The following is a 24,620-nucleotide window of genomic DNA, read 5'->3' as shown; positions in this document are numbered from 1 at the left end:
CTCCACTGAAAGGCCTGCGTTAGGGGAACGTTGGACAAAAAGATTGGGCTGATTTAAAAACAAAGACACCCCTCTTCCTTAAAGAAGTCGGGATCAACAGGACAAAAAGGATTACCCAATTAAAATACAGGCAATAGTTTTCAAGCGCACATTGGGAAGTGAGCTTTGTTAATTTCGAATTTTAACAAAAATCACCCCGTAGTGTTCTGCTAAAGGGAAATAATTAAATTGATTTTGGTGTATAATCTACATTCACATAAGGAAGTGGGGTGCAGAGCTGTGTTGCTGAGGTGTGCTGCAGTCTGAGCAGAGAGTCTGTCCTTACTCTCAGTCTTTTTCCAGGAGGAGAAGTCACCACACAAAACCCACAGGCTAGCGCGGAGCCACCGCAGAGCTGTGCTGCGGCTGTATGCTGCAGTTTGTGTAGAGTCTGTCCTTGCTCTCAGTCTTTTCCAGGAGGCGGAGTCACCCTACAAAATGCACAGCCTAGCACGGAGCGCTCCACAGAGCTGTGCTGCTGAGGTGAGGTGTGCTGCAGTCTGTGTAGACCGGAAAGACCGAAAGGGAGGACTCCCATGAGATGGGCTACTCTGGGAGACTGAAGCTTGGCGAGGTAAGAGTCTTTAATTAAAGGCTGCGCTGGAGGTGAATGGCTGAAAAATTGTGAATTTGCACTTTGGACGTTGCACGGGTGGTTATAGCCGTCCCCTCACGCTCCCTGTTTCAGTATGCCTGCTAGCTGAGTTATCTATTCCCTGTGATTCCAATCTGGACCTGCTCAGCCTATTAGACTGTTTAACTCGGAAGGCCAAATTATGGCTAATGGCCTCTGCACCCGCCGGCAAGTCAAGATAAGAGAAGAGTAAGCGCTCAGTCTAAATGAGAATACCCAGTGCGCTTAAATTCAGCGGGGGGCTCCTAATAGGCCACCTCCATTGAGCAGTGATCTGCTATTGGCATCAGGATGGGAGGTGCCCCCAGAACCCCTCAAAGACCTGATGAAAAAATACAGGAGGGTTCTTCCGTGTTGCCGGCTAAACACACTGGCTTGGGAGATTTCCAGCCCCAAACCCAGTTCAACCCAGTGAGATGCAATGCTACAAGTGAGGCTCCTCTATACCCTTGTGCTCCCCTCATAACGGTACCAAACAAAGACTTGATCAACGAGTTTCAACCGAGGAGCGGGAGTTTTAAAGAGACGCCAATATACTCTGAATATTTGGATGGTTACCAGGCAGTGAGGGAGATCGAGGAAGGAGTTAAGTCTCCAATGAACAGGTCTATTGACTGGAGTGAGGATAATGTGTTTCTGGAAGAGGTATTTGCTCACCCGGAATCTCCAGTATATGAATGCCTTAAGGGGTCCGAGTCCAGTAGGAAGCAACGTAGACCAGATCCAGCAAATGTGGGTGTTGAAGCTGATCCTCTTGAAAATCACTATGCTGGTCTGGCAGCTCGCATACAGTCTTATATTCAGGCATTAAATCTACTATGGATTGGCAAAGGAGTCTGGGTGACTCTTTCTCCCAAACTTATTCAACCCCTAATGCTCGTAGTACCAACACTGATGTGACATCTATGAGGAAACAGCTGATTAGTAGCACTGTACTGAAAATAGCTGACACGGTCGTGCCAGGGAAGGAAGTTAATCAGTGCATCAGTGGACCTGGGCAATCTGTCATCAGGAGAAAAATCAAGGATGACTATAGATGCACAGCAAACCTCCACTACCTCTTCCTCTACCTCAACTGGAGACACTTTCCAAGTCACGACTAATGAATCTCATGACAACCAACAAATGTCACTTCCCCCCTGGCTCAAATCCAGAATACTGTGATGGCTGCATTATCAATAAACTTAAACACTTTCACTAAGCTGTATGAGTCCCTGTATAAGACTGTAAAGGTTGAGGGGAGCTCTTTTGTCAACAATCCTTACAAAATAGGGGCATAGAATCACTTTCAGGAGCTATCCAACTTTGGCTGGATAGAGAAGATGAATTGTCTGCGCAATGGCAAACAAGGCTCTTTGACCTGGCCAAAGGAGAGGCGGCCGACAAGACATTGATGATGGTCTCCCTCCTGGAGGGCATGAAATTGCAGAGAGAAGCACAGGAAAATGATCTTCAGGAAAAGGAGAAAAAGGACTGAAGTTTAAGGAGGAAGGAGCCTATTGAAATCGAGGAGGGATTGCCTCCACCTAAGAAAATGTCCCTGGACCCAAAGGGTAAGAGGACAAATGTTCAACTTCCAACGAGGAGGCCTGAAAGCAGAACCACTGACCCGGTGCCTACATCCATGCCTGACCCTGTCATCTATTTAAAATTGCCAGTAGGATTCGGGGAACCAGGGTGGTCGGGCCTGCACGACCCTAATGAGAAAAATACTGAAACCAGAACTTTTTCAATTTTTGAAAAGCACAGCAATCGAAATCTCAACAATCACAAGGGAAGGCATCACATGGAAAAGAAATTGAAGAATAAGCAAGGAGAAAAACAGCAGAACTCATGGCTCTCGAGCATCTTTAAGGAATCTTCCAACCCCAGAAGTAAAAAAATCCATCCATCTGAAACTAGGTGTGGAGGTGTCCTCTGCTTGTAAGGAGAAAGAAACATCATATGTCCCTACAGGCCGGGTTATGGTGGGTGTCGATGAAGGGATTGAACTTGAGGATGTCTCCTTAGAAAACGTATCTACCTATTCTGAGATGATAGAAGAAGAAGAGGACGAAAAGGAGAATATGACATATACCTGGATAGAGGAACAGATGGTGAAAGATAGTTCAGATATGTCTATGGAAAACTCGTCCCCGACTCTGAACTCCATGAAGAGTCCTTTGTCCCTTGAGCCAGCAAAATAGTTATTTCTCACATTAGAAGCAAAAGGACTGGCGCTGATGAGAGGACCGCCACAGGAGAAATCAGTAAACGAGGTAGAGAGGAGAGGAAAAGAAACTGCTGTTCACTGACAGTCTTTTGTAGCAGGCCAACTGCCTTTGAGTTCAGCTCACTTAGTAACTGTGGAAAGGATTACTCCATCGAGAGATGGCCTAATTCTAAACAGGGGTAATATCCTAAAATTGCTTCATTGCACTCCTAAATTGAGGAGCATCAAGTCAGAGGACATACGAATCGTACAATTTGTTAATGAGACACGCATGGATTGTGCGGTGCTTCACCTATACGCTGAGCTGGTAAGAACTATTCTGCTGGAAGCAATGGAAGACCTTTTACCTTTGGGTTTTGCGATTACACCTTCCTCCAGTTTGACAACAACGATGAGGAGGACGGTTGAAAGATTACCAGAGGGTAATATCCCTCCCAGAGTCAAAACGAGATCCAAGTGAAACAACTATCTCATCCAGCTAAGGAGTCCATTCATTTGGGGAGGGGGCTGCCTCAGAGGGCATTAATGGGTTGGAAAAGATGTCTTCCTTCGTAAAGGTTACATTTGACTGCCATCATGGACAGCAAAGAAGAGTAAGATCTGATCTGCAACAAAGACCCCAAAGCAACTCGACCCAGGAATGGTCTTGGCTAGCAAGTTCACTGGCTAAAAAAACAGGGAATTAACAGCAAAAGGGGCTGTCGGGTCGATCACTATCTATGGGGTCATGTAATACGAGAGTTTTTTCCATTTATTTAATAACGATAAGTCGGCTCTAAAAACCTTTGATATCTGTTGCCTGCAGCAAACTTGGTTATCTACGAAACCCGTGTGTGATGGGTTCCAGGTGTGCGGCAATATGGCCATGAACCATAGAAAGGGAAGGCCGACAGCAGGCCTGATGACCCTGATAAAATTGGGACAGGGTTTTCATGTGGTGAATATAAAAAACACAAACCCCTTTTTTGTTAAATTAGCAAAGGCCATTGTTTGAGGAGGCAGTGTTTATAACAGTGTTCAAACTCTATTGGAACCCGGGGGAAATCGATGAGATGGATTTTGTTACTACTCTAATTGATGAAGTGTATGTTGAAATAAATGCCCCATTCCTTGTGATTTGTGGAGATCTCAACATCAGATGTATTGGGAAATATGGTATTCAAATGCCATTAGTAATGATGGCTAAGAAAGCTAGGGCCTGGGTTAATGAGCTGAAGGAATGTGATATCTTCATGTCAAATGGCCAGACAAAAGGGGATATCCCGGCTCAACCAGCATGGTCCAGAGGAGCTCAGCAATCGCATTTGGATTATTTCATTGTCTCACAAGGGATGTTTGATTTGGTAGATAAGTTGACAGTGACACCTATGGATGAGAGTGGCCATTATCTGTTAAGTTTAGAATGGAAGGTTGATCAAGTGGTGAGCCAAGGACAAATGAGTCATATGCCCCAAGTGAATCAGGGGGGGAAATCATCTGATGACCCGGCAATTGTTTCAGATTATGGCCAGGTGTCATGACGCTCTTTGCACGGCCGTTCTGGTCTGCTTTGGAAGGCTGTTGTGTCATTGTGGCGGCCATTTCTCCTTCCAAGATGGCTAGTGCCAGCTCTTGTTGTGCGTCGGGTCACGGTCTAGTTGTTGCTGCTCCCACCTGTCATCACAGTAAATGTGCCGGCCGGCTTTGCAGCCTCAGGTCTCAACGCTCGGTTGCTTAGCCTCTGTATGCTTCCGTGCTTAGTGCTCCTTCCTCATTCTTCCCCGTTCCTTCTGTTTTTTCCCTTTTCGTCCCTTCCTGGATCACCCCGCTCTAGCCTCCTCCTTCCTACCTCTTCCTTGCCCTACCACTGGGGCTCTGCTACACACCCCCTCTGCTGCATAACTCCTTCTGATTCCACGCAGTGTTGCTCCCACTTCGCCTGCAGCAGTCCATCTGTATCCTGATGTTCACGCGGAGGGTTGTTTCAACGTTTACTATCGGATCCATAGTGTTTGCAGCTCCCCTCTACATTAACTACAGGTTTGTCCCCTTCTGGGGTTTTTCTCCTGTTTCTGGGCAGTTTCCCTGGTATCAGCCTGAATGGTCTGTCAGAACTAGCAGGGTGGCGTCAGGGGAAGCTCGCCCCTATCTACACGAGACCCGCAATGCCAAAAGAAGATTACCTCCATCCCTGAAGAAGTCCTCCTCCAAGTCTCCTCAGGTGAGCCCTGGCTCTTTGGTTGTTGAATCTGACATCAGGCCCTAACGGCAGATGAGGTTGGTTTGGAGAACGTGGGTATTTTGATGGACTTTAAAACCCAGCCTAGACTTAGAAATGCGTATGAAATGATTAGGCTACATTGTTTTGATAAAGATCTGGTTGAGGCAAGGAAGAAGTATAGAGTTGACCTAAGGAGATTTAATTGATTAGATGGAAGAACTAAAATTGCCCTAATAAGGAAAGGAAAACAACAATATAGGAATTGGCTTCCAGCCACCAAAGCCCTGCGTCTTCAGAAAGACGCAGAAGTAATGTGGAAGGTGGTATCCAAGAGAAATACACGGGATCTATGCGCTTTGTTAAATCATAACGATGAATATTAAAAAGCTAATATGGTTCAAGCAGTGCAGGAAGAGGCATGGGTGGCCGATTTCTCTCAATTATTTGCTGGGATAAATTATGTCGTTCCCATGCGGAGCGAGAGGCCAAGGGAGAAATGGGATATTCAATTTGATAGAGAAACAATCCTCTATGTAATAAAGAACTTGAACCCCTCGCGAGCAGAGGGTCCGGGTGGGTTGAGTAATGATCTGATTGAGCAAAATGTGGAGGACTGGATGGATTTCTGCTCTCTGTTATTCAATCAGATTTTGAAAGAGAGATCGGTCCTGGCATCATGGAAATGTGCCCTGATACTCCCAATATTCAAGAAAGGGGATAGGGAAAATCTGTGTAATTACAGACCTGTCGTCCTCTTGGACACATTGGGGAAAATATTTTCCTCAATCCTGCTGCGACATTTAAACCAATGGGTGAATGAAGCTTGTCGGCTAGATCCCAGGCAAACTGGTTTTGTCAAATGGGTGGGTACTTCCATTAACATTTTGATATTAAATTCCCTAAAATTAAGGGCTTTGAAAACCAGAGATAAGCTTTATATTGTATTTATTGACCTTGAACAGGCTTTCGATAGCATAAGTAGAGAGAAGTTATGGGAGAAATGGAAAGATTGGGCTTGTCCAATCAATTGGGTGGAGGCTATTCTTTTTAACTTATTCATCTCAGATATGGCAGAGATGAATAAGTTAGTCCTTAGTCCAAGCCTTCCCAACTAAAATATATGGGCAAAGTATTCCTTGGATGCTGTACATGGATGATCTGGTCCTTTTGGACCAGACACCTACTGGGTTGCAATGAAGATTGAACCAGCTGGTAACATATCTGGGAAAGAACGGTCTGTGAATAATCCCAAGACGACTAAATTAATGGTATTCCCTGTTCATGGAGGCCAGAGATCTCATCTCCTCAATTTAGATGGTTTGTGGGTCGAGAGATGCTAGTATGCGTGAATCAAATAACATACCTCAAAATGTCTATTAATTCTAGTGTTATCGAGACTCAATGGATGGGGATTGTGAGACTAAAATGCAAGAGATTGACAACTCAGGCCTCTATGCTCCAGAGGAGGTGTGTTAAATTTTCTATGACACCAGTAGTGCCCTTTTATAAACAAAAGGTGATTCCAAACCTCTCTTACAGAGCTGAGACAGCCTTAAATCTACCTAGTCAGTTTTGGGAGGGATTGGAGAGCTACTAATGGAAGCGACGCTTGCATCTACCATAGTCACTACCAATTGCTTTAATTTGGTACAAGCTCAGATTGCAATCCTTGGGATCAATGATTATGTGGACAACGCCGGCTCTGTACAAGAAGTGCATTGGCGTGAATAACCCTCCTCCTTTCAGGATATTGAGTAACAGGGAACATGATAAAAGGGAATGGCTGTTAGATATTTGAAAACAAAGCTGTCAGAATAAGTTATTAAGTTTGGACCTATTAAACCAAATCTTACTGGAAACTCCTCATAAGGTTAAGGATAAGATAAAGATCCAGGATTGGATAAATACCCAAGAAGGTAGGTTCAAATGTAAACTGTCCCTAAACATGGTTTCAGAGAGGAGATCAGTTAATCAACTTCCAGGCTATCTTGGTAAGTTTCAGAGCACCCGATACCAAGGCTTGTTTATACGTTTGAGATTGAATATTTGCCCACTAGAGAGGTTCTGGCCTTCCGCAGACAGATAATAAAAACAGAGGGTTTTTGCAGATATTGTACCAGAATGGAAATAATGCAGTCAACTAAACATTTGATAAGGGAATGTCCTGGTTTGTAAGTGCCACGAATGAAGCATATGAAGAACATTTGAAAGGATGTTTCCTCGCTATCTCAGGATGAATGCTGGAATGTGTTTTAATTGGAGAAAATATCTAATTGATTCTTGCATTAATGACATTTTTGGAAGAAGTTTTAAAATTTTAAAATGCTTTTACTGGGTGGCAGGTGGGATTATGTGATTTTAAGACTTTCATCGTAAGGATGGGTGTTAATTTGATTTTCTTATTGTGTATGATGAATTGATGTCTAATGTTTATGAAAGGTTTGTAATTAACTAAACATAACATTAAAAAACAAATAGAAAAATATTTTTAGTTAAATAGGCTAAGGAACTACACAGTTTTGTCCTCCTCCCCACCGACCTCCCGCAATAAAGGGAAAGAATTTAAAGCTGGCAGATTCCCCACCTTTTGTTTGCAAAGGGTTCACTTCTACTTACATTAAAAAAAAACTCTGTTTAAAATTCAGGACAGCAGGCTGCATGTCAGGGCCCTCTGGACAGATAAGGCAGGGGTCTTCTTACTCCACTCTCAATGATGACCTGCCACTCTCCACCATAGGACCCAGTCAGCGTTTAGGCCTTCCTAGAAATAGACAGCTCCATCCAGATGCACTCTCAGCAATCTCCTGTAGTGTTTCCTTGCAGCTGTCAGATGATAAGTTTCAGCAGCTCTCTTGATGGTAATTTTAACAGCTCCCCTTTGATGGTAATTTTTCAGCATCTCTGTCCCTTCCTCATAGTGCATCCCCTTAATATAGCAGCAATGACAGCATCAAGTTTACAATCCTGGGTAATACCCTGTAAGAGGTCTCGCAAATAGGATTGGAGAGTCATCCTTCTCTCTCCGCCCAACTCCTGCCTCTCTCTACGGATTGGTTTAAGAGTCTGGAACAGACATATGGCAACTTCCATTTGCAATGCCCTTTAATTTCATGTCAAATTTGGCAAACATATAGTTATGTGTCTATACTTTGTGATTGACTAATAATTGCCATAATATATATATTTTCCTATTCAACTAATCACAGGAAATTAAATAAAATGACAGCCAGGTCTGCACCATTTTGCACAACTGGCAATTTTCCACCAAAAGCATAACAGTTGGGAACATGTAATTTACTCTCCACATTCATAATTTGACCCTTCACCAGTTCACCAACTCTTAAATTCATGACATTTTTAGATCAGCCAGCAGCCTAGTTTAACTGGCCATTACAGTTCCCTAAATCGCAGGTGGGTGCATTTTATATCACCTAAATCACCTGGAAATTATCTAAATGGCCGTAAATAAATAAAATCTGACTTATGGTTGCTGAGAAAAATGCCTAAATGATAACAGTCCTTTTAAACAAAGGGAATCTTCATATGTGCAAATATGAACTTCCCTTTCTCCACGCCATTTGCCTCTCCGGGCGGGCCAGCCTGTAACCATAGTTTGTATTACTCTCTTTGTGTTTGGGGTTTGCTGTTTGAAGTTGGAGTTTCATCCTTCCTTAATTGTAGCCCCTGTTTTCATACCTCCTTCTTACATTCTGGTCATGCATCAGCCAGAACAGTTGGCCTGCATATAACTGTCTTCAGCGACAGCAAGTCAAAACAACACTTGGTTTCCACAGCTTTCAGGCAAGCCACATTGTATTGTTGTTGTAAACCATTGGGAAGTGAGCCAGGCTTTCCGTTGAGGGCGTTCTTTGTGACATTTTTCCCACAGCAAGCAAACAGGTCTGCCTTGGGCCTAAATTAACTTTTCATGGCAACAAAGTGGGCTTTTCCTTTCAAATGTTTCCTGGTATTTTGCATGTGAAGCATAATCTACCTTACTTTTTGTCAGCACACACACTGGGCCTCATTACAAATCACCCGGTATGTAAACAACGGTGGCGGTAAACCCGCCGCCACCGTTGTTTCCATGCCGGGCGATCACAACTCCTGCAGGCGGGAGGTGATGTTCCCACCAGGTCTGACCTGGCGGGTTTAACACCGCCTGCAGGCGGATGAGGAAACACCGGCAGCATTACGAGATGCTGCCGGTGTTTCCATGATCCCCATTCCCATTGAGTCCCATAGGACTCAATGGGAATGGGGATTAACACCATTCCGCCTCCGTGATTCCCGGAAAACCGGGGTTGTAATGCCCCAGTAATTCCGGGAATCACGGAGCGGAATGGTAATACGAGTCCGGCGGTAACCAGGCAGTTTTACCGCTGCGGTTACCGCCGGACTCGTAATGAGGCCCCATGTCTTTTCCCTGGCATATTTATGTTGGCAGGGTGACATTTTCTCATGTCTTGCTTTAACTTGCAAGCACAAATGCAAAGCCGTTTTTGTGACAGTGTTTACAAATCCTGTTTTTCACGTGAAAGAGACTTTTGAATTGCTTCTACCTTTGTGAATTAAAATGCTGATTTTCCTTCCTTGTGCTACTTGCAGAAACCCCACAGTCTTCCTTAATAGGTCCATTTCTGGCATCAAGGTTTTGTTATAAGTGCTTGGGGGTCAGTATCCCAGTGGGCCCTTCAGTTAGGTTGGTTTGGGGTGAACTGGATAATCCCAGCCCTTTACGATGAGTAGCAATACCCTGGAGATGGATTGGGATGCAGATTTTATTCATACATCAATAATCAAAATTACTCAGGTTGTTTGGCAAAAGGAAGACTGTTTTAATATCAAGTGTCTAAAATAGGGAGTACAACGAACGTTAACGAACTTGCTCGATCCTCTTACTCAATGCATTTCATAAATAACAGAGTACTTATACAGAGAATTTGTCACTGATGATGTTAACCTATGTGTTACCAACGTCATCCTACGTGGCAAACTACAAAAACGTATGGGCAGTAGTGATAGGGTCTCAGTGAATATCTAAGTATATGTTCTATACTAGTCTGGGACAGTGAATGAATGTGATTGGCTACTTAACATCAGGTGGGGCAACTAAGCCCTCCCTTCAAAATGGTCACTATGAACATCACTAAATGTATGATGTCCCATTGGTTACACAAACTATAGGACCCTTAATCACACGGTCCACTACAATTGGTTGGCTTCTAAACTCCGTCAGTACTTTTCCACCTACGTCTAGCAGCATGCAGGCTGAACATCCAGGTGCTGGTGAGCGCGCCTTAACACTAGCTTCTCACCAATTAGCATGCCAATCCATCATCACCTCAGTGGTCTACTGTCAATTAGGGCTTTGAAGCATGGCCTTGAGAGTGTTCTTAGCTCTGAGAAATTCAGGGATTGAAAGCACGGTCTGCCCTCATGCAAAGGTGTGACCATCTCGTTTGTCCAACTTCATCCTTCCACATGACTGGAGACCATGAAATCGAGCCTTTTGTGTAATTAAAGTACTATTTTCTAATAGACCTCTGACATCTTTATTATTTTGTTCATGCCTTCTGAACAGGAGTTCTGTTCTTTCACACAATTTGTATCCAATATCAGTTTGCTCCGGTTTGATAAGACCTTGGCTTCTTTAGCTCATCCAACTTTGCCTTCTGAGATTCATTTTGTAACTCAAGCTGCTTTTTAACTGCGACACACTGAAAATGAGGCCTTCTTGTTAAAGTCCATCACTGCTATAATGCATAGTGGAAACATCCATCCTTTACTTGATTGATTACATATATGTATATATTGGTGCTTGCTGCAATCTACTCACTATAAAGCTAGCCTCAGGATTACTTCATCTGCTTGCGTTTCTTGCATCTATACACGTGTAAAATGACTTGATATCTTCATCATTTCTGTGGCATAAGCTTCTGCACCTTGATCCCAAGATGTCACTAATCCTCGATACTTTCTTGATGCCTTATAGAATATCTTCATTCTCTTATATCTCTGCATCCTCTATGTACGTCAGCTTGACTCAGTGTGATGTCACCATTCGCTTTTCCTGTTCATTTGCTCTGCTTCTTCAGGAATCTCATTTAAATTAATATCATACTTCCTTGAATGCAGGTATGGCTTCCTCAATGGGAATCTTGCCTCCAGGATTCCCTTAGGTATTGGTATCCCCAATGGTACTGCACGGTTTTCATGCTCTGAATTTTGTCTTTTTAACTGCTATGTGTAAGTCACATACTCTGGCTTCAAACATTAGGCAATATAGGGGAAGTGGTTGAGGTGGGGGTACTTGGCTCCTCCTCTACATGGGCATTTGATTACACCCCACAGAACAATGCAAGCGATCGGGAAAAATACCAGAACTGCTGTAGTCAATAAAATGGATGTTACGTCAGGTCGGCCCTACTATACTAGGGCATCAAAACCAAATGAAGGCCAAAGATTATCGAGTAGTGTACCAGAGAGGGTACAGAACAGAGTACCAGAGAGTACCAGAGAGAGAAAATGAGATGGAGAGAACAATCAAGACAGAGGAAGAAATTGAGAACCAGAGAAAGATCGAAGGTGAGAGAAACCCCAGAGGCAGCCTCGAGATGTTCGAGATAGAGACGTGGAAGGTGTGGGTCAAGGGATGGCATGAGGACCTCTCGCAGGCTGACAGGGTGTTGGCCATGGAGAGAGCATAAACGAAGAATGGAATCGGCATCCCGCATGGAGGCAGCATGCCAAACATTTTTCAGCTAAAAGTTGGTGGCCGGTGGGTGAGAGACACCACCGAGCAAGAGGAGGAGTGGCAGAACACCCCAACAAACCAGAAGTATATTGTCCGTAAGACGACTGGAAAGTGTAATATCAGTTGGCCGAGAGTCGGCCCTATGGAAGTATGGAGAATGGGCCATGGTAGCTTGGCCTGTAGTGGGTGGACCGGGCAGTCCAATAACTACACCGAAACTGCTAACCCTACCCGTTCACTGAGCCACGTACACAGACCTGAACAGTATCTAGAGAGGTGGTGTTTGGACATTATATACATGGAAGGAAGGATGAGTCCCTCATTCACTTCCCGATAACCATCTGTATAGGACCGAGGAAGAGAGACGTGACAAGAGTCGAAAAAGGTGATTGACCACCACAAAAACCCAGACCAAACTGTTTAAAACTCACAACACCAAGTAACAGGTAACAGAATTATTAAAGTCCAGGAGAGGGCCAAGGGAAACTTAGGAGAACCTCAGAGGGTGCCAATAACATCAGGAGGGTGTAAAGAACTGTTACCTGAGCATGCATCAAGATTAAGAGCAGTAAAGTAACCAAGCTAACCCTTACATTGGCCCTTGGGATTAAAGTCTGTCAGTATGGGTAGGGAAACAAGATGCTACTTGAAACGTATTGAAGGGATTACCTTCTCAAGTACAATCCAAAAATATCAAAACCCATCATCGGGTCTTCTGGAGCACCTTTAATGAGAACAGAGTTCTCAGGGGGGTAATCAATAAAGACAAGTGGTTCTCCTGGGCACACCCCAGAACCATCTAATGCTGGCCCATCAAGCCAAACTCCAATCATCCTCTGTCATCAGGCTGTTACCCATTGCTGATTGGTCAACACCAGACCCTACCAAGAGTTTCGTCCTTTCAGTGAATGACCTTAACTATGCCTTTCTCAAGATAAGAAGGAAAAACATTGTCGTTGTCATTTTCTTTTCACTTGAAAAAAAAACAAGAGAAAACCATAAATCATTTTGTGATACAGTTCCTAGGCCAAATCCACAAAAGAGTGATACTGGAAAGTCAAGAGGGACTCTAGAAACGGTATCAGTGTCTCACTGGGGCAGAGCAAGAGAGCTGCAAAACCCCGAGATTGTGAAAGCCTCCACAAGGGAACTACAAACCTTGTTAAGAACTGTGAAAGACATTGGGGAACAAGCTAGGATAAGGGAATCATTATCCTGGATTACAAACAGTAGCTGGACTTTATGGTGTGTTTGTGTAGTGACAGGGATAGAACAGGAGAATTTGTGATCGGGACGGTTCCTTTTTGTTTTGGCTCACATGGACTTCCTGACAAGCACCCAACCACTATGGCAACACTTGGTCAGTCTCTTCTTTCCTTCCTGCCACACCCCAAAATTCCTTCCTATATGGCGCTGCTGCAGACTCCTGTGCCCTATTTACTTCAATGGTCTTGTTGACAACTTTACCGACAATTTTCACAAAAGACAATGTAACATATGCACGTTGTCTCAGAACACAACTTTTCCACTCCACCTGATTTGACCAGGACCTGTTCACTGATCATCTGAGGCCTAAATAGTCAAATTGACCTCTCTACATAATATCAACATCTTAATAACTAAAGGCCACACTTTTTCTCCTCCACATGTGACATTCATTTTTGTCATTTGTATAGCGCCTTTGACCATAATTATGGGCCCAAAGCGCATTCTAGTGAAACGTCTTAATATGAACATCTAAAGCCCATATTTCAAGAACCTTATGTTGAAATTTGATTCCAGCCAGGCTTTTTGATATAAAAAGCACATTACCCGCTTGAAGCAGGATGCTAACTTTCTTTCTTCCAATTTGAGTCACAATCCAAAATCTGTATTTAATCAGCTAAGAAATTAATATGTAAGAGAAACGTGTTAAAACATCAGCGTGACCCCCACCTGTCCAAACCCAACCTATTGCAAATGTAACTAAAGACTTAATGACTGCCAATTAATGCTCAGGGATATTTGGTAAAACCAATGCCTGCCAAAGCTTCATCCTTGCAACTCTACTGCAGGCAGTATAAAAACCAATGAAAACTAGGCACAAAAAACCTTTTTCTCAGCACACTATCTATTTATAAGGGCATTTGAAATAAAAAAAAAATCAACTTTCCACTTACTTTTTCTAAAGCCTCAATGGAGAGCCAAATAAATTATCTTTTCTGTTGCCTAATCCTCCAAACGGGAAAATTCTACTTTTTCATAGATTTTAGCTTCACAATTAATTACGGAGATTGGGCGGTAATTCTCTACTCGTTCTTTGTCCCCCATTTTAAACAGACTTTATCCGCCCACAACCATCTCTTAGGTGGAATAACAGTGTTATTTATCTCATCAAAAAAGGCTTTTAAAAAAGCAGATCTGATCAATGGCAAAGAGATCTCCAGGAATCTTGTCGGTTCCGTGCGTCTTAGCAATTGTAACAACAGGGTCCTGTTCACTTCTTCCTCTGAAAAAGCTAGCATTGGATGAGATATTTCTTTGGTAACATCATCATTAATTACAAAGGAAATAAATTTACAGTCTGCATCTGGACCGGTATGAAGATTCTCAAAATAGTCACACCACTACTCACATGTTATATGTATAGGCGACGATATCCCGCAGTTAGAAAACTCAGTATTACCTTTGGAGATGATGCACCAAAAATCTTTTTTTTATATCTACCTGCGGCTACTCTTGTCAGAGCGACCCATAAATGATTTATAGCAATGCTTTTTTACAGCTGGATTTTATATTCTCTTCTATAAGTAAGAACCTTACTAAGCCTTGATGGATCATCAACTCTACGTGCAAATTTCAGCTGATCTTCCTCAGCATGGCAATGGCGTGTAACACGAGGAACAATAGCATTGCAAATATAGGTTTTGAGGGGAGTGTGACATGGTGATGCTAATTGGGAGGACAAAGGGAGATGTTCTGGGCGGTTTCACATGGAAAAGCGAGGTCAAATGTGCCACCTTGTATTATTTCTTTTGCTCTACTGATTGAATACCATATGTTAGAACGCTAAACATACTGCCTAGGGATAATAGTGATCATTTTCCACTAGTGTTACAACTGGCCATAACTATGCAGAGTGATAAAACTGTACGGCTTACTGGCAGAACAGCTAACAATGGTGGAAATCCTGTAAGATGGAGGGAGCGGAATTTCAAAATGTTAACTAAATAAACGTTGTATAGAGTAACGGACCATTTGGTCGACATTAAACATATGACAGGCGACAGTATTGAGGAATGGATAACAGGGGTAACCAGAACCTTTGCTTTGGCCACTAAATCTTTGGCTTTTCACGCTGATCTCTTAGAGACATCAAAAAAATACGATAAAGTCATTGTGCGAGTAATGAGTGTTTGGAGAGCAAAAATCAGGAGCATAAGTACGAACATTGAAGATCCAAAGCACCACCATGCGCAGATAGGACAGGCACAACATAAACATACTAACTGGCTCAGGAGGTCTGAACATCCATTGATAACACAAAATGGCAATATATGTTAAAAGTCCTAGCATCCAACTATCGACTATGGTCTGTGCTCGACATTACTATTAAGTTGTTTGCATCTCTGTTGTTAAAGTCTTTGCTGGACTGAGCGGAGTCAAGCAAACGGCTAGGAATGTTCCAGACCGGATTTAGGAGTGGCTCTGCTATGACACATAACTTGCAATTGGTGGATTCCTTGATTAGGAATGAATTGATGAAAGGGTTGTCTCCCCTTTAGGTTTTATACATTGACCTGAGGGCGTCCTTAGATATGGTTGACCGTGGAAAGCTTTTGCGAAAGCCTTCAGGTCTTGGAATTCCATTTGGCTGTTGGAGGCAGTCAGGTAGATCATGAGTTTACAAATGTGAGTGTGCAGCTGGGAGGTGGATGTACTGGCGCTGATCCGATTTACACACACTGCGGAGTTAAACAAGGTTGTGTGCTGGCGCCTCTACTTTTCAATCTATATCTGTCAGATCTGCCCCGACTGTCTAGAGAAGGTAAATTGCTGTCCCCCTAGGATAAATGGCGAGCATGTCCGCTGGCTGTCCTACGCAGATGATGGAGCTCTTTTTGACCATGCACATGTCTGCCTGCATAAGGCGGTCAGCCAATTGTGCAGATACATAGGGGAAATGAATTTGGGACTGAATGCTGACAAAACCAAGTTAATGTGCTTCGGGTGGGGCTGTAGGCAAACTCTGTTGGTTATGGAGCCGGGAAAGATAAATATGGTCCCATAGTATAAGTACGTGGGGGTGGAATTTGAAAGTGGGAGATATGTAAAAATAAGGGCAGCGAAAAGATGTAAGGCAATTATCCAGATAGCTTGATTACAAGATTCTTAGTTAGACCAGCTGGGTACAGATACGCAGGTATTATCCTGCTGTACAAGCAACGTTTTTCCCAGGCGATATTATAAGGCCTGGAATCCTTGTGCATGACCGAACTGAAATGGCTAAAACAAATGGAGGGTACATTTTGGAGAACACTTTTGGATCTCGTGTGGTTCCTATTGAACTGGTCTGCCTAGTGCTTGGTTTTCTATCACTCTCCACCATGGTACTTAAAAAACGAAGTATCCTATTCCCCAAGGCGATGGAGGACCCAAAGTGTCCTCTGTTGAGAGAAATGAGCCATATTATGTAGAGGGCCACCAGGGCAACCAGACTATATACCTGGGCAGAATAAAGAGTTGGTTTGTTTGCTCAGATAAACTGGACTCCTGACTGGACTTTGCACTTTTTACAACTGCAAAATGAATTTTTACATAAAATAAACTTTTGGGATTGGGCTTCTAATTACACTCACATTGAAACCCTTAAAAGGTATCAGATGCATTATATAGTGACTTGCACATTTTTGCATCTGCAAAGTTATCTGTTGAGAAGTCTATCAAGCGTGGTTTGTAGACCTTTTCTGCTCCTTAGAACGCATCATCTCCCGACCCTCTCCACGCTGGGACCAAGGCTCTTGATTCTCAGGAACGAATGTCTGTGCCGGTTGTGTCGTAGACCACATGTGATAAAGACAGCACAGCACATATTAACTTTTTGTGTACGTTTCAAGTATGTATATTTAAAATTGTGTATGCATTTTTTACATAATCAAAACGCAAAACACGAGAGTGCCTTATGGAATTATTGTTTGTACTTCGGTAATATTTCACTTGTAATGGCACTATATCATGTCTGGAGTGTGGCATTCATAAGTCTAGAAGAAATAATGAAATGATGAAAATGTGTAATGCTGAACTCTTAGGGGGTAATTCATAGAATTTAGCGCACAAGTGGCGTACGCGGCTGGCACACAGAGTGCGTGTGCGAGAGTCTGTGCCAGCCGCATGCGCCAAAACCCATTTTAGCGCACAGCGTATTCATGGATACTAACATCCATAACTAGCCATGACGCAGAGTGGCACAGAGACCCTGCAGCAGCGCCAGTTACGCCCCCAACCCCGCACCATGCGCCAGAAACATCACACAAATCCCCTACATGGCGCAAAGGCCAGTGGACCAGTATGCATCCCCCCCAACCACGAAAACGTGTAGAAAATCCCAGCGCACCACTCGGAATACACGTACTCTACTCGCACTTGCGAAAACACGTGTAAAAGTCCACGCGCACGCCCAGAATATACGTACTCCGCTCGCGCTAGCGAAAATGTGTGTGAAAGTCCATGCGCACCCCCGGAATACACGTACCCCGCTCGCGCTAGCGAAAACGCGTGTGAAAGTCCACGTGCACCCCTCGGAACACGCGTACCCACTCCATCAGGTAAAATGCATGGAAAAAGTCCACCATGTGGTGTGGCCTGCCTGCGGGCCATAGAGTGGGGGGGGGAGATGGGCTGCCTGTGGGCCATGCCCAGGGGTGATGGGCTGCCTGCGGACCATGGCGAGGGTGGATCGGCTGCCTGCGCATATTCTGGGGGTGCGCATGGACTTTCATACGCGTTTTCGCTAGCGAGAGCGGGGTCCGTGTATTCCGGGGGTGCGCATGGACTTACACACACGTTTTCGCTGGCCTTTGTGTATTCCAGGGGGTCGCGTGAACTTTCACATGCGTTTTCGCTAGTGCGAGCGGGGTACGTGTATTCCGGGGGTGTGCGTGGACTTTCACACGCGATTTGGCTGTGTGTGCCCTCCTGCGTGTGACCCCTCCCCATGCCCCGCAGGCAGCCCATCACCCCAGACCATGTCCCACAGGCAGCCCATCACCCCAGACCATGCCCACAGGCAGCCCACATGGCACCATGCACTCGGGAGCACCGACACATGTCCCCCACCCACCCCCATTGACGGGAACCTGCCAGCAGGCCCTCACCCACCCCCATTGACGGGCACCTGCCAGCAGGCCCGACTCATGTCCCCCCAAACCCCCCACCGACCCCCATTGACGGGCACCTGCCAACAGGCCCCGACTCCTGTCCCCCCACACCCCCACCCGCCCCCATTGACGGGCACCTGCCAGCAGGCCCCGACACATGGCCTACCAAACAACATGTCCTAACAAAACAGACCCATGGCCCTAATGCCAAACCAAATCCCCCTTGCCCACCAGTACAAGCATGCAACCATCCACTGCACCCACTCCCGAATTACCCATGCCATGACAGTCTTAAAAGAACCACCATGCCCATGGCATACATGCACAACAGAGCCACACAGTGGCAACACATGACTGAGGCAATGTTCATTGAGACATGCACAAAACCAATGAAAGTACACAACACCAATCACGAAGTTAGAATAAATGTATTAAAAACAAATTGAAATAACATAAAGAAAATCAAACTTGAAAATTAATAAACATTGACAGATATTACTCAAAAAAAACAGAAAATCCAATGAAAAACAAAAATCCATGGCATGAAAAAAGAAAAGTGGTCCATCGCCAATGTCAATATGAATGAAATAATTAAAAAAAAAAGAAAACCATTGATCCATGGAAAATGTCAAAAAAGAAAGTATGTACAAGTCTTCAACTATATACAATCCATGTCCAAAGGGTCCATGATCCCCAAAACAAATGCAACCTACCAAAAAGTCCTATTAAAAAAAAACTATATACATGAAGTGGAGCAAAGTCCATTAACTCCAAAAAAAAGAAAAATAAAGGAAAGCTAACACTAAACAACTATGTACAAAGGCGGCGGGCAAGTCCAACGGCTCACCTGTTGATGCTCCGGGCCAGGGCATCATTGAACTCCACGTCGATGTCCCAGAGGCGGGCCTCATCCCTGGCCTTGCGGTCTCGCAGGGATGCAGTCATGGTGTCCTCCAACTCCCTGCGAGTTGCCTCGTGGCACTCAGCCCACCTCAATGCCCTGTGCATGGAGTTCTCCGCCATGACCATAGTGAGCTGTGCCTCCTCTGCCCGCTGCCGATCTGCATCTATCCGCTGGCCCAACCACTGCCACACAAAAGACACTCCCAATCCAGGGTCCTCCTGACCTCTGGCTGATTCCTGCCCTTGTGATGTTGAAGTCCCCAAGCCATCATCGCTCCAACCCTGAGCCTGATGCTGCCGTGCATGTGCCCTGCTTGTCGATACCTGCACATCCACCTCTTGCTGGGGTCCAGTTGTTGGGGTGGCCACCCCTGCTGGACCTCCGACTCCCGACTGTGGCAGGGATGTGTCCTCCACCAGCCTGACCGCTGGGTCAGGGGCAGCTCCACAGGGTGCCCAGGTGATACTTGGGCAGGAAGATGGCACCGAGGACGACTGGTGCATAGGGTGTTCAGTTGAGGAGGGGGTTACTAGAAGTTCCAGCACACGGAGGAACCCAGCGCGGGTGACCTGTCCTAGTAGGCTGACGCAGTCAATGAGGTATTCGAAATGACGTGCATTGTCCACACAAGGACTCTGCACGTCATCCCAAATACCATGTTGACGCATCGCCACCCCAGCTAGGACAGGCTCAATCCGGCCATGGATTGCCACGTCCGCAGGGAGAGGAAGGCCAGTTTTTTTTCGTGCATTCCCTCCCTGGAAATGGGTCTGGACGAAGGCATCCCTGCCGGTGCAGGATGATGCAGTCACAGGATCGGGGACAGGATTACACACAGGCACCTCCACAGGTCTGTGCTACCTCCTGTCCCTGCCCCTGGACTGCACCACTAGCACAAGTGGAATGCCCCCCTCCAGGCCCCGTGTGTGGGCCTTCCACGGCTTCCTCCTCAACCATACTCCCCACAAACCTGGATGACTCTGTGCCATCTTCCTCCATAGGCCCCTGTGGGGGCTCAGCTGCCCCTACTGCTGCCGAGGAGTCCACCCCCAACCTCTGCCTCTTGGACCTTCCCTCGGCAGCTGCGGCCACAGACGCGGCACCAGACTCCTCACTCCCCGACGAGATGACAACCTGGGAGGGGAGCTGGGTCTTGCGTCTCCGGCTGGCGGTGGGATCCCTGCCGCTGTGCTCCACAGCACCATCTCTGCCCTCTTCATCAGTCGACGCTGCAGACAAGGAGAGACAGAACACAGGCATCAGGGCAATGTACAATGGTCAGATACACACGTGACAGTTGCACATTAGTGGCAGTGTCAAACTTCACAGATGGCATCACACTACCCAACACTCATATCATTTGAACCCACACACAGGCGCACATTAACAGGAATGTTGCAGCAGGTAGCACCATCCATACACATACAAGAGCATGAGCATCCGAAGGTTTGCCTGACGTCACAAGCAACATGGGGAGTTCCGAACACATGCCCACACGCCAACAGACAGACATACATCTGTACATCTCCACTACCTGTCACAGTGCAATCATGGGCAACTATGTCACATCTGCCGATCGGGTTCATACATGTCTGTGTCACATGCATCCATGTTGTATCACTGTCACACACGTGCAACCCACACACGCACATGTATGCCGTGCATATGCATGAAGGTGTAACCAGCATCCATGTGTCACACCCCAACCATGCCACAGTACATACACAGAAATACCAACATGTGTGCATCTCCACATGCAGTTGTGCATCATGCTTTGGAACACATACACCATTGATGTGCATCACTAATGACAGGACTCACATGCAGCACGGTCATGTCCCTACACATACACATCCATACTTGGACCTTTTCAGACATATGTCCAAGCTGCACACTCCTGGCACACCTCAACATGCACTGCGTCCAACAAGTACGCATGGACACTTACCGCTTGACTCCGGACCGGCCTGCCTCTCGAGGACCTGGTGGGGAAGCGCTGGGTTAATGCGTTCCAGGACCCTCATGTCATTGGTGATAAGGTTGACCCGGCGTCTACCTACATGCGCTGCTTAAAAGAGGCGCCGGGCCTTCCTGAGGGCCATGGACCTGAAGTCCTCTCAGTGCTTACGGACGTGTTGTATGTCGTGGGTTGCCACCCTCTCCGCATTGATGGCAACCACCATGTCCAGTCAGATCCTTTCCCGTCCATCCTTGTCGGGGCGTCTTCTTCCATAGAGGGCATCATACTGCACCAGGACCTGCTCCACCAGGATGCCAACCTCTCCTGCTGTGAATCTGGCAGCCCTCTGCCTCTCAGGCTGGGGTTTGCCAGTGGTGTCTGATGGTTTTTCCCCCAACATGGCAACCCCCGAGGCAGGTGTGGGTGGGCAACTGGGACTTGGTCCTGGGCTGTGGAGCGATGGACTTCAGTTGGGAGTATTCTGTTCCAGCAGGGGTGGTAACAGCAACTGGACCCCTGCAGATGGCTGACATGCAAGCACCAAATGGCAGGGCACGTGGCCAGCAGGCAGGTGAGAGTCTGCTCAGGGCTCTGGGGGGCAGTAAAATGTCCTTCTGGGCAGGAGCGTGGTCTTCCGTGTGTTGTCGCGTGGCTAGCTTGATATGGAGTGATTTGGCACGTGAAAAAAAAAGCACGTCAGCGTGTAATTCGAGGAATGGGCCTTAGCGCATAAGCGCATCTGTTATGTAACACGCGCAGGCGTATCCCTCAGCACAGGTGCATCCGCACGTGCAGCAAAATCACATCTGCATGTGAATGCGTGTAATTCGAGGAAAGGCCCTTAGCGCATAAGCGCGTCTGTGATGTAACACGCGAGGGCATTTCCCTCAGCACGGGTGCATCCGTACGTGCAAAAAAATCACATCCGCGTGTGAATGCCTGTAATTTGAGAAAAGGGCCTTAGCGCGTAAGTGACGTTATGTGCGCGGGTGTTGTCTTCAGCATGGGTTAAAGGTGAGCGCAGGCCAGCAAACCACTGTACGTGCTGTTCGTGGAGACCGACGCATGTGTTTACTCTGCTGGAATCACACGCGATTACTTCACAGCATCTGAAGTCTGTACCTCTTCTTTTGGTGGGGTGTTGCCTACGCATACAAGCGCATGTGTTTAATTTTTCCACGCAAGGCAGGCGGTGAGTCGCGTACGCTATTTTTCACACTGTGGTTCCCCCTGTGCATGCGTACCATTTTCGAGGTCATAGTAGCCCGTGTGTTCCACGCGTACGTGCTTTTTGTGTTCCTGGGTGCCACACCGTACTACTGGAGGTAAATTCCACGCACCTGGGATACCGGTTCGCGTGCACTATTTCTTTTTTCTTTTCAATTTCCTGTTCTTATATTTTGTCCATTTTAGGGGTTGGGGGGGTGCCTGAGTTTTGTGTGACCCGTCATTTTTCCCCAGGGGTCACAGACAGCCTTGCAGGGGCACTGGAGTACCTATTCCATCAAGTACCCAGCCTCCTTCTAGCCAATTGCACAGGACAATTGTTGAGTGAACCTCCCATAGCCTATTTTCCATCGGTGCCATGGTTGGGAGGCCACCAAAGGCTAAGGGTGGTTAAGCTGGGAATCCTCCCAGGGCTGGGCGTGATGGGGCATGTGGGTGCGAAGACCAGGGAGGATGGGGAGTCCAGGGTGGCCAGGGTGGCTACAGGGGGGGAAGAGGCAGGGGTGCCCCTCGGGGACGGGATGCCCAGCCACATGCTGGTGCAGACATGCCACCACCCCCTGTGGCTCCTGGTGATGCAGCTGTTGCATCACAACTTGGTGCCCATATCACCCAACAGCAATTTACATCTGCTGTCACGGGCCCACCGGTGGTGGTAGCTGCAGGTGCAGCTGTGGGCACCTCCACCCGGGCTCTAGGTCAGGCAGCGCAAGTTGCGTTGTGTGACGAGGATTCCCAGGATGATTTCCATCATGACCGGAGGTTGGGGTCATGTGTGTCCACTGTAGCTGTGACTGTGGCACACGTATTTGGGGCAGTTATGACATCTGCTGCCCCAAGCAGCTGGGTGGTGGTAACTGCATGTGCAGATGCAGCCACCACCACCCCAGCAGTGAGTCAGACCCAAGCCAGACCTTCTGTCCTCATACGAATACCCACTGCCTTGGTCCAGTCCACCAGCGCCACTGCCCCCACTGATCAGGGTCACATTGCCCACTCAGGGTCAGTACCACTGCCCAAAAGGAGGAAGCAAGCTCATGCACAAGAGGCTGGGACCCCAGACACGGCTCCGGTCCCCGGCACGTCCAGGAAGAAGCTTTTCTGGACTTCCTTGTGGACTACGTGTCGGAACACCAACGCGATATGCTTGTGGGTCCACAATGCCATACAACGCATCACCAGCGTTGGGTCCACTGGCAGCATGTTGCAGATGGTGTGACACCCGTGGGATTCAAGGTACGCACAACTCAGGACTGCTACAAGCGCTGGAATGATCTCAGACATAGTGCTAAGCAAAAGCGTGCCTCCAATTACTCCATGTCTCTGGGCCACCACCAGAGGAGGATGAACTCACTCAGCATGAGGAGATCGCTTCAGAGTTCATCTCGGAAAAACAAATCTGTGGAGTGGGAGAGAGGATGGATTATGATGCATCATCTGGTGAGTATTGATGCGTGTAACTCAATGAGATGTGTGTTTGGCATGTGCGACCCGCCCAGCTGCAAGTTGGCTCTTTCCTTTCTTCAATCTGCCTCTCCACCTGTGTTGTTTACCAGGGGTCTGACCTCTCGGACTCAATTTACAAAAGCACCTGGCAGCTCTTAACTACTGCATTATCAGTTTCTTGTACGACTTCCAGTGCTATGCTGATGACAACCAACTCATTTCCTGGCTGCCCTTGGCCACCTCTTATCCCTCCCTTATTTCTGATAGCCTCATTGCCATTAGCTTTTGGTGTACTAACAACGGTCTCTATCTGAATGTCAGCAAGACTGACATCCTCCTCATTGATACACCTTTGTCATCCTTTCCCCTCAATCTCTGGCCAGCCCCACTTGGCCCTCTTCCTACCTCCACCTGCAAGGCCAACAACCTCAGGGTTACCTTTGACCTTTGACTCAACACATTCCTTTTCCACACACATTTCTGACATATCTTGAGATGGATTAACTTCTTGCTTCACCTCCTCAAGGGTACTGTGCCTTTCCTATCATTCACCTACATGCTCAAGGTCTCTCAAGCTCTGGTTTACTCAAGGTTGGAGTACTGTGACAGTCTCATTCAATATTCGACCTGCCTCCACACTCTGCCCTCTACCACTAATCTAGTACAGGACTGCAAGACTTGTCCTTGGCCTCAAGCCCTGGGATCCTATCTTTCCAGCTCTGTAATCCCTTCATTGGCTACCAGTGGATGCAAGGATGATACTTCAGACCCTCGGCATTGTGCACAAGGATTATTTGGGACTGGGTACAAAATACCCTCAACAATTCCTCTACCAATACCTCCCCTCTTGAGTCATTTGCATCTCTACCTCACACTCCCTCCAGG

The sequence above is a fragment of the Ambystoma mexicanum genome, chromosome 12, assembly GCF_040938575.1.
Source record: "Ambystoma mexicanum isolate Mex_15411 chromosome 12, UKY_AmexF1_1, whole genome shotgun sequence".
NCBI lineage: Eukaryota > Metazoa > Chordata > Amphibia > Caudata > Ambystomatidae > Ambystoma > Ambystoma mexicanum.
The sequence above is the reverse complement of the archived record's forward strand: the minus strand, read 5'-3'. Positions refer to the sequence as shown.